Source organism: Geotrypetes seraphini, chromosome 17 (genome assembly GCF_902459505.1).
Source record: "Geotrypetes seraphini chromosome 17, aGeoSer1.1, whole genome shotgun sequence".
Classification (NCBI taxonomy): domain Eukaryota; kingdom Metazoa; phylum Chordata; class Amphibia; order Gymnophiona; family Dermophiidae; genus Geotrypetes; species Geotrypetes seraphini.
This window is the reverse complement of record NC_047100.1, coordinates 14,048,383-14,062,334: the sequence shown is the minus strand read 5'-3', so window position 1 is coordinate 14,062,334 and position 13,952 is coordinate 14,048,383. Positions and strand designations below refer to the sequence as shown.

Sequence of the window (13,952 nt, the reverse complement as noted above, 5' to 3'; positions counted from 1 at the left end):
TTTTGTATGATCTAGACCAAGGGTAGGCAATTCTGGTCCTCGAGAGCCGGAGCCAGGTCAGGTTTTCAGGATCTCCACAATGAATAGGTATGAGATGGATTTGCATGCACTGCCTCCTTGAGATGCAAATCTATCTCAGGCATATTTATTGTGGAGATCCTGAAAACCTGACCTGGCTCTGGCTCTTGAGGACCGGACTTGCCTACCTCTGATCTAGAACTGCAGATTTGGGAACGGGAGTAAAAGCAATCTCTGAGATATCCTCAGGATAGTGCCCTACATCTAGTGCAGAATTTACGAAAGCAGCTAACTAAGAAATGCCTTTGGCTGAGATAGGTTTTAAGAGGTATGAAGGACATATGTCCAGGATGCATGATTTTGATGAGAGTTTCTGTAGTGAGTTTCTTATAGAGGTGAATGAGGACTGGCTAAATTTGTCCCAAAGCCTGTCACAAGGCATATTATTTGTAGTCAGTTCCTGATAATAGCAGTATTTCAAGAAGTTATCTGAATTTAAATCAAATGTTTCTCTAATTTTTCTAACTTTAGACTGAAAAAAAGCCAGTTAACTCCATAGCTAACGCAAAGCGTGGTTGCATATTATTATCTATAGGGATGCATTATAATAGCATTTATTTATTTTAAAATTTTATATTCTGCTTAAGCCTAAGAAGATTATAATTAAAAACACAGACATCAACTCTTTCAGAAACTTAGCACTATTAGCTGCCAATAATGGTTCTACCATGGGCCGGTGAGGTAAATGCTCCGACGCTCATAGGAATTCTTTGAGTGTCGGAACATTGTAAAATCCTGCACAAGTTACTTAACAAATGTACACTACATCATAGTCCATTACACACTGCTCTGCTCTGTAAGCATGCGCAAGAACATCTAACGGCAAAGAAGATAGTCTGCCATGCGTCGGGATTGCTGTTCAGAGATCCCTGTGGTCGGTTGGGGGCATGACTCCGATCGCCCTCATTTGCATGAGGACGCTTCGTGAATCAGCCCCTGGCCACAGATCGGATCGGTGGGCTTAGTAAATCTAGCCCTACGAGATTATTCTGTAATCCCCGAGTCTCAGATCTGTGAACCAATAAAGAGTTATTTAAGTGTGTCTGTCTGTGTGTACATAGGCTTAGAATCCACTCAGTATATATTAGCAATCGATACATATTTCAGTAATATAATGTAATATATTATGTGCCTCCAAACCTTTTAAAATGGGCTTCCAGAGTTAGTCCCAAAAGCTAACAAAAGCTCTCATTTATGCCTCTAATGGGTGGAGAAATGTTAATGTGTACTATGACAAAGAATTTCCCCATGGCACTGACTAAGAGGAAATCGGGCACCTACTTATTATTATTTTGCTATACTGCCAACTGAGGGCATCAAGGCGGTTTACAATATATAATACAAAGTAAAATATATAGACAGAAAAAATACATTGCTGTAAAATTGAGACAGACAAGATGGGACGGAAGAAGATGATGCAGGAGAGAGAAAAGAGGGGGGTGGGGAACAAAGGGAGGGATGCAGGCTCACAGGACAAAGACGTGTATATGTTCAACATTGCCACGTTCAACAGCTATAGAACACATATTATACAGAATCACTGGCATAGTGAGGGGGAGGTGGTCTGCCCTGGGTGCCATCTTCCTCGGGGTGCCGACACCGCTCCTCTTCACCACCTCCTTCCCACTCTTCTCCCTGCACTCCCCTTGAATTCCCCCATACCTTTTCAACTTCGGCGCGAGCAGACACCAACTTGCTGCCCCCGCATTGGCTTTGACGCTCTCACTGATGTCACTTCCTGGCGCTGCTCACCCTCGCTTTGCCCCTGTACTGAATTTCTCTAAAATTTGCACATGTAACCGTGTGTCTCATCCACCCTCTGCTCAGACTATACTATGTGCCTGCCCAACTTAAAAGCAGAATACTGGTGCTTACATGCATGTATGCACACATGCACGTAAAAGGGATAAAGGGTTATTGATACCACATTTCTGTGGGTACAGCAAGATGGATTACATCTGTTATATGCAGATACCTGTACTGTCCCCAGTGGGCTCACAATCTTATGTCTTGTACCTAGGGCAATGGAAGGTTATGTGACTTGGCCAGGGTCTCAAACAATGGGAATCGAACCCTCTTCCCCAGGTTCTCGGTGAAAGGGATAAAGCTTGTTGATAATATCTCTCGCTCCTTTTTGTATAGGTTTACGATTTGGAATGAAATTCCGAGTTATATTAGAATTCTTTTCTCTCTCCAGATTTCTCGTAAATCGATGAAAACAATGCTATTTTAACCGTTTGGGGGAAACAGTGCTAAGGAGTGTTAATTGTCTCTTGTTTAGCAATTTCACATGTTAGTTAAACTGATTTCCCTGGTTATTGAAGTCTTATATAAACCGAGTCGAGCCCCTACTTCAGGAAATGATATGGTATATAAATCTAAGGCTTAGATTATATTAGATGTGAATGCTGGTATTCTGGTTATTCATGTGTGTTCTTGGCACTTCTGTGTTGATACCCCAGAAATAGCTAAGAAGAAAAGATTTAAAAAATTTTAATTGAATCAGGTTGGGCAGACTGGATGGACCATTCGAGTCTTTATCTGCCGTCATCTACTATGTTACCCTCCTTACAGAATTATCCCCCGAGGGGGAAATTCTATAACTGGGCACCTATAAAGATATATTTTCCTGGAAGGCATATGGTAGAAGTCTATTCTGTAAAGAAGGGGTCCCCAAACCCCAGTCATCAGCCCACTAGTGGGCCGCGAGAGATCCCCTTGCGCAACATCTTTCCATCCCTCCTTCCCATCCCGCAGAGCAGTACCCCGCCGACCCTCCCACCGCGAGGCCAACATACCTCTGCTCCAAACAGCAGCAGCCCTAAACAGGCTGCTTCGCTGCCTTCGCCGCCGGGGCCTTCCTTCTGCCGCCACGTCACTGACGACATCATCAATGACACAGCGGCACAGAAAAGGCCCCGGCGGGGAAGGCAGCGAAGCAGCCTGTTTAGGGCTGCTGCTGTTTGGAGCAGAGGTATGTTGGCCTCGCGGTGGGAGGGTCGGCGGGGTTCTGCTCTGCGGGATGGAATGGGAGTGAGATGCTGCGCAGGGGGATGGGTTGGTGGGCTCATCAGGGTTCTGCAAGCTCAGAGCTCCCACTGATTCTGCATTATGGTAAGTTGTATAATTTCTATTACGATCTTATAACTTAATAATAATAGAAATGTAATGTATATTGTGTATAAAACTGCCCTATGAACCCACCCCCAAATCCTCCTCCGGTCCCTTGAAAAATTTGCTTCTATAAAAGCGGTCCTTGGTGTCAAAAAGTTTGGGGACCACTGCTGTAAAGGAATGGAGTCACCTATTCAGTGCTGGGCTATTTCCAGCAACTGGCATCGACTATCTAGGTTTTTTCAATGCTGGCTAGTGCACGGCTGGTTAAGGTGTTAATCAAACATAACCGGCCATGACTTAGCAGGTGAAGATAGGCCTGGCTCTTTGTGCTGCCTTAGATCCCACTAAACCTGGCTGCTTAAGTTCCAAATATGGGATTTAAGTGGTCACTCTCCCAAAACACTCCCCAATATTGCCAACTTTTTTTCGGCAGCAATAAGCAGTTAAATGGCATTGAAAATAATCAGTTAGCTGCCAGAATATGAGTCAACCGGTCAACAGCGGTTCCAAGCTGGTTAACTCACACTGAAAAGCAACCAGTTACTTCCCTTTATAGAATACTAGCTTACCAGTAAAAATACATGTCTTACACCGGCATAAGTGTGTGTTCTGAAGTGCCACAGATCAAAGTGCAATTTATGGCATTCTACAAGGGGTTGATATTCAGCTTGAATGACTTTGAATATCGGCAAAGCGCAATTGTGTAGAACAGGTACAAGTGAATCGATTTTTTTTTTTTTTTACGCCATCAAAAATTACCAACGCTAGGGGACGCTCAATGAAGCTACAGGGAAATACTTTTAAAACCAATAGGAAGCAATATTTTTTCACTCGGAGAATAGTTAAACTCTGGAACATATTGCCAGAGGATGTGGTAAGAGCGGTTAACGTAACCGGTTTGGAAAAAAAAAGTTTGGAGAAGTTCCTGGAGGAAACGTCCACAGTCTGCTATGGAGACGAATAGGGGGAAGCCACTGCTTGCCCTCTGATTGGTAGCATGGAATATTGCCACTGTTTGGGTTTTTGCCAGGTACTTGGGATCTGGATTGGCCACTGTGAAAACAGGATACAGGGCTAGATGAACCATTGGTCTGACCCAGTGAAGCTATTCTTATGTTCTTATGTTAACCCATAAAAAATAGATATAGGGTGGAAATGTCCAATGAAAACCTGGTGAACTCAATCTTCTTTAAAAAAAAAAAGTCCTTTATCCATCCAAAAAGTAGAATGACACGACATGTACATGTTTCGGCCCAAATGGCCTGCTTCAGGAGTCTCAAAGTTCTTCAGAATAAAAAACATCTAACTAGGACTTCCCATAACAGCCAGTTTTCAAGCTGTACTGTTAATGCAGCTGGGGGAAAAGCTTTCTGATGAAAGTTGTCTTCTATGGCTTTCTTGATTTTGGTTAAATGCCAAAATTATTCAATTGTGCTTCTATATCAAAACATTAGCATAAGCTTGACTTAGGGTCTATTATATTCTGCATTGTACTTGATGCTAAAGGCAAGCAAGAAGGCCTTTACAAATTTCTCTGAAACAGCGCCATTAATCCAAACCTTTCCCTCCTCCACTTGGATGAACACTCCCCAATCACCCTAACCATTATTTTATATTGAACAGATGGTATTATGAGATTTCTGATAAAGAACAACAATCTCTCAGCACGGGCAGCAGAGGGGTCGCTGGAACCAAGATTAACAATTGATTATTTTTAATGGACCATGACAGTAATAAACAACACAAGCCTGGAGAGAGATTTTACTGTCCTTTTATTCCTGCTGACATCAATAGCTTTAACAGACTTCCAAAAAGCATTAACATCTTTCAAGCATCGCAGAGTCTACCCTTCTGTGAAAGTGAGCTGCTTCCCACGCTGAAAGGCTGGTTCATCCCCTATGTGGTGGCAGTGCTCCTTATTCATTGCAAAATTCAAAGATGGGAGTAAAAGGGAGAGAGCTCATATTATCATGAGGAAGATGAATCGCTAAGAACGTTTGCTTTAAAATTTTCTAATTGGTTTTTTAGGTGGAGGATAAAAGTGAGGGCTATTCTTATATAGTTTATATTGCTGCTTTTGTTAGTGGAAATTGGACCCACATAGCTGTGAATTGGGCTTTCTAAGGCCTCTCCTTCTCTCTCTAGGTATCCAAAAGCCTTATCTTGGGCCTCTTTATATGACATTGTCTCTGAATCCCCCTGCCATAACCAAAGACCTTCACCCTCCCTTATCATTTAGTAACTGAGGGAAGCATTCCTTTTTTTTGTACATGCAGAAGACTTAATATATTACCCTGTATCCATGTGACCATGTGTACATATTTGATTGCACAAAAGAAGAAGATACAGATCCTCAAAAATAGTGCATATAACACAATCAAATAGTTATGAATCCTCAGAAGACCTTACCCCACTTGGGCTGGGCACAACAGGAATATAACTGCAATAGGTGGAGGGATTTATTTTTTGGAGTTTTTGTTTTCTCTCTTTTTTTCCTTCATATTTTTTCCTTGATATTATATCTCTGTGCACTATAGAGATATACTGTGATGACAATCTCTGCAGGAAGACCCTTCATTTATCCCTTCCCTATAGAGACATCTATGAATTCTGTCCATATGAAACCAGAAGCTTTGTGAGCTGATTCTGTGGCTGGCATCATATTAACATAGTAACATAGTATATGACGGAAGATAAAGACCCGAATGGTCCATCCAGTCTGCCCAACCTGATTTAATTTAATTTTTTTTACTTAGCTATTTCTGGGCAAGAATCCAAAGCTCTACCCGGTATTAATGGTGTTTAATATATCCCACTAGCTGATTTCCCGGCGTTGCCCAGGTATATTTTTATTCTGATCTTCTATTAGATAGGAAAAGGAATAAAATTGGCCTCACACTGCTGTAGTGTCTCTGAAGCTCTAGATGTAGCAGCTTTCTCTTTCATATCCTGTAGTCGGGCCTCACGCTGCTGGACTGTTTCTGAAGCTCTAGATGTAGCAGCTCTATCACACAGCATTGCAAGTCTTGTATTCCTGTCCTCGGGATTTTCTTGTATACGCTGGTGTTTTAGCCTTTGATTACACTTGGCCAATTCCCTTACATTTCCTTTGAGGCATTGAGATATCTATGACAGCAAGCTGCACTTCCTTGTGACATCATTCCTCAAGTTTCTCAAAATTGGTCAATATATAACATCTATATAAAACACATGCCACCCCCTTCCCACCCCCACGGTAATTTTCCCCAGATAGTATGTGATATGTATACCAAGTTTGGTTGAAATCTGTCCATGCGTTTCAGAGTTATGGTGGAACATACATTCATACACACACACACAGCTACATCCAATTATATATATAGATAGATAGATTACTGAGTGAACGTGTATGTTTGTAGTCTATGCATGTTTGTCATCTGAAAATACAAAAGAACCCATAGGTACAATCTAGATCAACATTATGCATATTTTTTTATGCCAAAACCCTGTTTTATGCATGTATAGGACTAGATTAATTAAATGGAATCTAAATTTGGGCTTCAATTGTCAAACAAAATTCAAGGTAAAACTTAAATAATAAATATTAAATAAATAAACAAAAACCCAATCTTATGTGATTGAATAAATTTATGTGAAATTTGTGAAAGTGCTCAGTCTCCTGCAAATCAAGCCACATAGAGATCACTCAAGGATCATCACTTTTCCTTTCCCCTTAGTTACTTCGTACAAAGCAACCCTCACGTCTTAAGTGCACAAATTCTTCCAAAGTAATATCAAAAAATTGCACTTATCTGAAGCCAAGTGGAGCTAATGAGGACAGGCAAGCTAGTATTCCAGCGCTGCTCTGCAGGAGTTACAACCACCAGTGCGTATCAAAGTGCTCCAAAATCTTTTATGTCTCCTCTACCCAGGTCCTGAGTTTCGCCACAAGGGCTTCTTCAGGAGGAAGAGTAAACAATACTGGAAGGAGCAAATGGTCACAGGAACGGCGAGGCAACAGCATGCGGGTAAATTTGAGCACCCCAAAAAAAAAATTGAGCGCTGAGTACTATTCTAAAAATAGCGCTCAGAGTTGGGCACTTTTTATAGAATAGCACCTAGCACCAGGATCCATGCAAAATTTTGGGCACACTGATTTAAACCAACTGAAACCTGGTGCAAATGCTTATACGGAAGTTAGGTGTGGATCCCCCAAATTCTCTAATACTATGCACATCTTTAGGGAACACCCCTATTGTGCCCTATTCTTTTGGATCTATTTAGTTTCCAGTGTCATTTGTAACAGTTTTTATAGGGGGGGGGGGATTTTCATTATTTATGTTGAATCAAATTTTATTTTCAAACAGAAATCCAACCAACAGAAAACCAACAACCTTGAAGCAATAGATAAATAAAACCAAATACAAAGCAGACAGATCCAACATCCCCAGTCCTAACCCATCTCACCCCCAACTCCCTAGATCCAGAAACAAAGGAAAGACCACATTGCAGTAGGCTTGGACTCTTATAGCCCACTGCCGATGAGTGAGACCTAAACCCCAGCGCCCCTCCCCAACAACACAAAAAAAAAAAGGAAGACACACCAATAAATTTTTTTCATTATTTAAACTTGCATTTTGAGAACAATATTCTTAACAGTATATCCTCATCACAAAGAATGTGAACTGGTCTCAGGAAGTGTGCATTATTAATAAGAAAAACAGCAAAAAAAAAAAAATTCTGGTTTTCCTATTGTTTCAGCTAACAATGACTAGAAACAACATAACATTTCCCACATTCTTTCGTACAAACGCACATCCCCACCAGACAAACCCAACTAGAAGAGTGCCTAAAGCTCGGCTAGGACTTCTGGTTATTTTGCAGGATCTGCAGCCTTTGAAACAGACTCCAGATATTAGAGAAAGCAGAAATAGAAGAAGAATCGGGACCATCAGGATGCGAGACAGGACTGTTGGAATGGTCGACTGATCCAACTGGAGAAGACAAAGGTGTCGAAAATGAAGAGGAAAGGACAATCTCAGGGACAGGTTTCGCCAAGCTTCTAGAACCTGTTAGAAGAGAGACATGTTTGTCACCAGACAAGCTTAAGCAACATTCTGCAAACATGAAACAGCTATCTTATAAAACACAATACATTTGTACGCATGCTATATATAAAAAAGAACTTCATATTATGAAAATCTATAACAATTAGTGTTAAGTAAAGATATCCATGTACATCATTTCAACACAAAACTATGAAAGCTCAAGGTTCAAATAGCTGTAGAACTTGTAGTAAACATACCTCCAATAAGAGGAAGACATTGTCATCCCAGAGAAAGTGCAAGTGGCACTTAATGCTCTCGGCAGACTAAAGCCAACGAAAAGAGATAAAAGGCAGCAAGATGTAAGACCCCCCTAGAGAAAACAGAGCAGAGATTTAGTTTAGAACGAGGAAGACCCAGGTGAAAAGTCATAACGCAGAGTGCTTCGTGTTCAAAATGCAAGGAGGAGGCTCTCTAGAAATTGCATTTACCCACAGGGAATGCAGGGAGTTTCAGAGGTATAAGTGAGTTGGGAGAAGCAATTATATATATTCATTTTTGTATTGTTTTATGTATTATGTATGTTTGATCTTATGTAAAGCACCTAAGGCTAGACGGTATAGAAATTTTTCTTAATAAAGAAATTTTCAGGGAAAAAGTTACACACACACACACACACAAAAAAAATCATCTCTGCTGATACTTTCTCCCGAAGCAATTCTGGGAGGCAAAGTATACACACATTTTCCCTTCAATGATTCGCAAAGTCCATATGTATCGGAATGCACGGTGTGGAAGATTGCCCCATTAAAGATCAATTTCAAAGCAATACTGTATATGACTGAGAGGATTTCCAGCTCACTTGTGTAAAAGCTGCAGCATTCAAAGTGTCTGTACTTACCAGCTCCTGGGACCAGTGGTGCTCAGAACATTCTGGGTCCTTTAGTCCAGTAACATTAATTCTTTTTTAAATATTCTATGGCTGGGGTATATAGCCTTTGCATCAAAGTGTTGCAGGAAAGTTTAGGATCAGCGTTACCAGGATCCGGAGGTCCACATAGGAGAAATATATGTTCCTCTTTCTTTCAGTTTGTGCTTCTGTTTCCCAGGCAAAGAAACCTGAAGCTAGAGAGCGCTCTCATCTGCACGTCCAGAAAATCCAGCCATTCTAAGCGCGCATACAGAAACCTAAGCTCTGCATATAGAAGGTTTTATTTACACTAACAAAAAGCAGTTACATACCTCATATATGTACTACAACTTTGAAAATATCCATTCTACACTCGTGCACTTACATTGCCTACAGGGTGCCTAGATGACTCATATTATAAAAAAAAAAAGAAATAAGGGCTAGATTCTATAAATGGTGTCTTACCCCTACCCCTCCCCCCTTTTACAAAACTGTAGCATGGTTTTTAGTACCAGCTATGGCGGTAACAGCTCCGACACTCAGGAATTCTATGTTGCCACCATGGCCGATACTAAAAGTCTCACTATGCCTTTGTAAAAGAGGGGGGGGGGGTAGTTAGGTGCCCCTAGCCACCCTAATAGAGGCCACCTAGTGACGCCTAACTAAAATCTGCACGTAACCTAAATTTAATCAAAGTTTTAATGCCATTGTAATTGACTGCGTCATTTAAGATAATTGATAAATTGATTACATAAAAAATACAATGAAAAGTTAGGTGAGGAATTCCATTCAATGCCTAGCAACGTCTACTTTGAGGCGCCTTCCAACACCAAACGATGCCTACCTGAAAAGCTAGGCTAGGGGCAGAGAATAGGCGTGGTTGACTTGGGTGCCAGTAAATTAGGCCAAGCAAAACCTGGCCTAAGATACCAGCACCTACCTCTAGGCCACCTAGCAACGCCTAAGCACACCTAGGCACTACTAGGCAGGATTCTATAAGCGGTGCCTAGCAGTTGACTGACAACCGCGCCGAATGGTGCCTATAATGTAGGTGCCGTTCAGCATCATTTATAGAATCTGGGGTTCATAATCAGTAGCGTGCGAGACACCAGCGCACCGACAATCCATCGCTGACAATTCGGCGCAAGAAAGAAGCATGCCGCGGGAAACTTATTTTTAAAGAGCTCCGAAGGGGGTGTGGGGGGAAACCCCCCCCCCCACACACACACACACTTTACTGCATAGTGTTCGTGCTGCTATTGGGAGGGGTTTGGGGGCTTGGAACCCTCCATTAAAGAGAAAACAGAACTTTTTCTGATTTTTTTCGGGAAAAGTTCCCTTTTCTCTATAATGTGGGTGGTTGCACCCCCACCCCCACCCCAATGGCAGCACGAACACTACACAGTAAACTACATCCCCCGTCGGAGCTCTTTAAAAATAAGTTTTCCCGCGATGCGCTTCTTTCTTGCGCCGAATTATCAGTGCTGGATTGTCGGCGCGCTGGTTTCTGGCATGCAATTATCCCGTCACCGAATCTGGGCTTTAGTACCTAATTTTCTTTATAGAATACTAGCATAACATGTTAAAGCTGTGGATATAATTTAGGTTTGAGTACTTGCACTTCGAAATAGCTGAAATAATTGTAGGGGTAAATACTGAGCCAGTGTGGTCAGCTATTTTTGGCTTCTGGCAGTGTTATGCCTAGATAGTCAATGTTGGGTCGGGTTTATGTAACTAGCTATCTCTCATGTGGTTAAGGGAGATATTCAGCACTTAACCACCTAAGCAAAACTGGATAAAGATAAGACTAAGTTTTATGCTGAGTATTAGCGCTTAACTGCAAAATTGCCGACTCCACCCCCAGACAGCCCAGAAAATAGGCAGATTTACTTGTGGTTAGTGCTGATAATCAGTCAATGGTGTAGTAAGGGAGCAGGGGGTGGACTGCCATGGGTACTGTCTTCACAGGGGTGCCGGTGTCCGTGTCTGTCCTCCTCTCCACCCCCTGCGTAGATCTTTATATGTTTGCCAGCGTGAGCATCATTTTCTACTTGCTGCTCAAGCCAGCCTTGGCTCTCTTCTGACATCACTTCCTTCTGATATCACTTCCTTGGCTCTCTTCTGACATCACTTCCTGGCCCAGGATTTGAAGTCAGAGGGGAGCCGAGGCCAGCGTGAGCAGCAAGTGGAAAATGCTGCTCGTGCTGGTGAAGATTTCAAGGGGTACACTCAAGCGGCTGGGAAGAGTCGGGGTGCAAGGCACGGTGATGGGGAGCACCGCCCCGAGTTCCTACCTCCCTCACTAAGCCGCTGTATTCAGTGCTAGTAACCAGTAAAGTGCTCTTGAATATCAGCAGACAGCCCTACACAAGAGATTTAAATCACTTTGAATACGAGCCCAATAAATTATAGTATTCTACCATTTACGTGCATAACTGTATGCCCCGCCCATGCTCCACCCAAACACCGCTCAAGGGCATGCCATTGCTATAGGTGCTATTTATAGACCAATGCACAACCACAACTTTGGTATTCTAATCATGTAAGAGCTTATTCAGCATATGTCATCGATGCATTCTTTGTAGAATTATCCCCATAAGACTGAATTCTATAAACGCCACCTAAAATTCAGCGCAGAAAAACATAGTGCTCAGTGCTATTGTATAAAGTTAGGCACCAATTAAAGAATAGCATTTAGTGCCAGAAACTGTGTCAAACTTTTGGCACAACCATTTACACCAGCTGAAACGTGGTGTACACTTCCCCCTCCCCATTCGCGGTTTCGGCAATCGCGATTTCACATATTCGCGATTTTTTGGGGAGGGGAAAAAAGAAAAAAACAACAACTCAAGTTTAGCCTCCCCCCAGCATCCCGGCCTTACCTGGTGGTCTAGCGGGCTTTCGGGGCAGGAGCGATCTTCCTACGCTCCTGCCCCGTGTAGATCGCCAATAGGAAATGGCTGTGGGGAGTTCCCGTCGTAGTCTTGAGAGACTGCGGGAACTCACGGCAACTATTTCCTATTGGCGATCTGCACGGGGCAGGAGTGTAGGAAGATCGCTCCTGCCCCGAAAGCCCGCTAGACCACCAGGTAAGGCCGGGATGCCGGGGGGAAGGCAGGAGGGAGGTGGGGGTGGGTCAGAGCCGAACCAGAAGATATTTGCGGTATTTCACCATTCGCAGTCCGGCTCTGCCCCTATCCCCCGTGAATCTGGAGGGAGAAGTGTAAATCTTCATGCCTAAATTAGGTACGGATTCCCCTTATTCTAGAAATATGTACTTAACTTCAAGGAATGTTGCTAATCTGCCCTTGACCCTCCCATGTGCACACCCCATGCCTAAATGTTCACATATATTTTAATTAAAACCAATTAGCACCAATAATTACCTTTTCAGATTCCAATTATTAGTGTTAATTGGCTCACTATTCAAATAAGGCATGGGCGTCAAAGTCCCTCCTCGAGGCTACAATCCAGTCGAGTTTTCAGGATTTGCCGCTTCTGGGTCAGACCAGTGGTCCACCGTGCCCAGCAGTCCGCTCCCGCAGCGGCCCCGTCAAAGACCAGTGCTCTGAATGAGCCCAGCCTCACCTGCGTACTTTCCAGTTGAGCAGAAACTTGTCCAATGAATATACATGAGATCTATTTGCATGCACTGCTTTCATTGTATGCTAATAGATCTAATGCATATTCATTGGGGAAATCCTGAAAACCCGACTGGATTGCGGCCCTTGAGGAGGGACTTTGACACTCCTGAAATAAGTGAAGGGAATAGGGACTTGCCTACTGCCTTTTTGTGGTTTTGACATTCATAGTGGTGGGCACCGGAGGATTGAGCGACTGGCTCAGGGTCACAAGGAGCAGCGCTGGGATTTGATCTCACAACCTCTGGGTGCAGAGGCAGAAGCTCTTCAAGTAAGCCACACCTTCCTCCCTACCAGGGAGCCACAAATTTGGGGAATGATGTCCCAGTTAGGTGTGCGTGTATGCCTTCAAAGCAACCACTGAGCCATGGCTGCATGCAATATGAGGAATCCTCCCTGTGATGTTTCAAGGCAGAGTGCAGGAGTGGTTTGTCATTGCTTTCTCCTGTGCAGTGTGTGGCTCCACTTTGCTGCCCCTGCCCAACATGGGACCCTGTGACCTACAGCCCCTGATATTCCCCAGTGGTCCCCCATCCAGATACTAGCCAGGCCTGACCCTGCTTAGCTTCTGATAGCAAGAGCAGGCCTACCCAGGGCAGTCAGGTTGTAGGCTCCAGGTAAGTATACTATTAAAACTATAAGTTCATAACTTTCAATGCAAAACAATAATCCCCTCTTTAACAAAAGCTAACAGTGCGGACTGGCACAGTAAATGCTCTGATGCCCACAGGAATTGAATGGGCATCGGAGCATTTGCTGTGCGGTTTCATAAAAGGGATCCGAAAACGCACTATTAAATGACTCCCGACCCCTCCGATCGACCTCCCAAAATCTCCTAACTATCCCTTCCCTGAAAATTATCGGCACCAGAAGACACGATATGTTTTCGATAATGGCTCCTCAACTGTGGAACTCACTACCTCAATACATTAGAGAAGAAAAGGACCTTACTTCCTTCAAAAAAATCTTTAAAAACCTATCTTTTTAAAGACGCTTTTAACATTTCAATTTTAGACATTTGACTAAATGTTTCAGGTTTCTAACTTTTTACCCTCCCTTTCGTCTTTCCCTTTTTTGTTTATTCCTTCTAAGAAAGAATTGTAACTTTTCCCCTCCTTCCTTCCCGACTCATGTCTGTTTCATATTTGTAAGAATGGTGTTATTTTGTCAGCTTTTTGTAAC

The 13,952-nt window shown here is 42.9% G+C and overlaps 1 protein-coding gene across 5 annotated transcripts in view; it reads right to left on the bottom strand.

Moving 5' to 3' along the window:
• CACNA2D3 (calcium voltage-gated channel auxiliary subunit alpha2delta 3) overlaps positions 1 to 13,952 on the bottom strand; it is a 797,511-nt gene that overhangs the window by 524,666 nt on the left and 258,893 nt on the right. The window lies entirely within an intron of this gene.